The 3040-nt window shown below is 43.8% G+C and overlaps 1 pseudogene; it reads right to left on the reverse strand.

Moving 5' to 3' along the window:
• Positions 1–316: 316 nt before the first annotated feature.
• On the reverse strand, positions 317–1650 carry LOC149179000 (histone-lysine N-methyltransferase family member SUVH9-like; annotated as a pseudogene).
• Positions 1651–3040: the final 1390 nt, after the last annotated feature.

Raw genomic sequence — 3040 nt, forward strand, 5'->3', positions numbered from 1 at the left:
TCGTGTCACTTAATACATCCTCGCGATGCATTGTGAAGAGCCACAGTAGCAGGGTTTGATTTTTATGTTATCATCAGAATCACGAACCTGGTCCAGACCTTAATTATAGTCATAACAAAGCTCCCTCATAGGAGGAATGTTGTCAGCATCAAAGAGCGTGATATGTGGCAACCTTCTGTCATCATGGTCATAAATAACATCCTGTGCATATAGATTAGGACAACAATAATGATTAACAAATCTGCCCAAGTTTCCACACTCTGCTGCATCAATAGTGAATCCCCCATCTTCCACGAAGTCAGAGGTTGCACCAGCCTCAAAATTGCACTGCCTTCAAGCCCAGCTCTGGTTGACCAGGCTGTCTTTTTAACTGGAATTTGAATACTGAGTATCCAGATGCCCCTTTATCAAGCCAGTATTTCTGCACATCATAAAGGCCATCATATGTATATATTACATTGAGGGTGGCTTTTCTGTTTTCATGAATTCCAGTCTTCTTTTGCTTGTGTCCACGGATAACTCTCACCGGTGTCTTCCTGTCTATGCTGTTCTTAAGAGCCAAGTTTCCGCTTTCAAGTTTCTGGTGTTTGTTCTGCCTTTTGTCCCCACTGTAGTTATTTCCACCATGGCCAGTGTATATCAACACATCACCACGGTCTATATCATCTTCATAACCACCTGATACCACGATGCTGGTAGCCAGTGTCACATTTCCTTGTTTCAAGAAATCAATCCCAGCCCATGTCTGCCCATGAAGACCCACAATGCAGAGCTCAATTCTGTAATGAAATTGGTCTCCAACTTCTACTCCAGGAACAGTTCCCACAATTTGTTTACCCGTATTGACATACCGGTTATTATCTCTTAACATTTTGGATGCTTTTAGATCGACACGGCTAGTGCACGCAAACATTTACCGGCTAGTGCACGGTCTTGAACTTGGGTTTCATGATTCTGCAACAATTTCCTGCAAGTCACTTGAAATAATCTCAAAGTTTCTTTAACTTTTGACCGGGTCACAAGCCTAGAAGGATAGAGTGGATCTGTTGTTCTGATATTCTTTGAAGAGAGCTGCTTAGGGGTTGACATACCTTTATAAGAATGTCCTTTCTTGATCATATGGGCCACCTGATTAGCCTTCTCTATTTTAGGTCGTACCTTGACACTCATAGGTCGAACAGGAGTTGCATATCTCCCACAGCGAGGAGGAAAATCCCTGACTGTAGATGGTTTCATAGGTGGAACAGGAGATGCATACCTCCCACAGCCAGGAGGAAAATCCCTGACTGCAGATGGTTTCATAGGTGGAACAGGAGATGCATATCTCCCACAGCCAGGAGGAAAATCCCTGACTGCAGATGGTTTGATTGGCTTCTGAAGCTTAGGAATAAGGTTACTTTCCTCTGAACCGTTGTTGTTGTAATCCTTGTCAATTATTATTTTCCCTTTCCCTCCAATTTTATTCAAAGGTTGACTATAATTAGCATTGACACTCTTACCATACTTGAGCTTATGTAAATGTAGATTTTTCAAAGCATCGTCTTCTTCGCTTGGGCGTTTACCCAAAATTCTCTTACCAGCAGCATCATATTGGGAGCAATCAGGCTCACCAGAATATCTGAGAATGTTATATTCCGTTTGGTTTCCCATTCCCACTTCAGGGATCCCCTACCAGAATATATTATATATTATTTCGAACAGTTCCTCGTGTCCATATAAGAGAATGATCAACAGATTGACAAATGTTTCAAAAAAGACAGGTGCAGAAATCACTAACACCATAAAAGCTTGCAATAGGATCACCATAAGAGACGTGTTCCAGCGTCGTAAAGCCTAGTGACTGTTGATGTCGTGGATGGTGGGTGATTCCTCCTGAGGGACGATAGCTCCAGTATGGATTGTGCTCCCACGTACCGTCGCGTATATATTGGGAGACCCCTATAGGAATAAAACCTTTATCCTTAGGAAGCCGTGTCAGCTGCCCTACTGATCGCAATGCACTGAACACAACATTCAAGAAGATCGACCGCCCGTACCCTAAAAAGTATTCTGCAGTTTTGCGAAAAGTTTGGCACACCCTCTGCCTAGAACTCCAGACCAATTCCTTTTGGCCTTTTTCAGACTCTATAATGGAAAAATTCCATCCGAGCATTTGTCACTTCGGGCTCGTTAAAACATCGAAGGAGACTAGAGTCATCTTTAGCTTTTTCTCGACTCTTTAAAATTGAAAAAGCAAGTTGTGTCTAAAGCGTCGTTAAAATTTATTTTAAACAGAACAATCACCCTTTATTCCTGCGTTGATCTTTAGGTTAAAAAAATGGAGCACACCAACCAAGGAATTCCCCTTGGTGGAAATCCTAGTCCCTTCTCCTCTTGGGGAGATGTTGGTGCGTCCCATATGGCCACATTGTCGCTTCCAGGACTGACAATTGGCCTGCCGGTCTGGCTCTTTTCAACCAATGTCGTTCAAACCACCACTATTCCTGAACAGTCGAGTCAACAGTTAGACCAGACCAGAGTTGCCCGCCAGCCTTCTACTTCATCTAATTCTTCCTCCCCTCCTTCCTCTTCGCTTGACGGAACTGGTAAAACAAAAAACCAAGTTCCTAAGGAGAAGAATGAAAAGAAGAAGAAAGAGAAGAAGAAGAAGGAGCCAAAAGCGACTGGGGGCAAACAAGTGTCGTCTGACAAAAATCCACACACAACACTGACTAGGCCTAAATCGCCATGTGTCATATGCAAGGGAGACCACTTCCAGAGAGGTTGTCCCTGCATCCCTCGGATACTAAGGGACTGGTCTCCCTGTTTGCACAATTCGGTAGCGTCAACCTCTGATAGTCATGTTGACAGCTCACCATCAACTAGTGAACGTGAAGTCCTAGGACAGATAGGGAAAGCTAGATTTCCCTGCAAACTGTGTGAAGGCGACCACGCCATCCACCGTTGTCCCTTCTTAGACGAGGCTAAAAGAGTTCTGGAAGATCGCTCGATTTTACGAGCGCAACTTCCTCTTGGATATCAAAAACTCCTGCCAAGCCCT

Source organism: Pinus tabuliformis, chromosome 4_1, assembly GCF_031772625.1.
Source record: "Pinus tabuliformis cultivar Carrire ecotype Pingquan chromosome 4_1, CPIR1, whole genome shotgun sequence".
NCBI lineage: Eukaryota > Viridiplantae > Streptophyta > Pinopsida > Pinales > Pinaceae > Pinus > Pinus tabuliformis.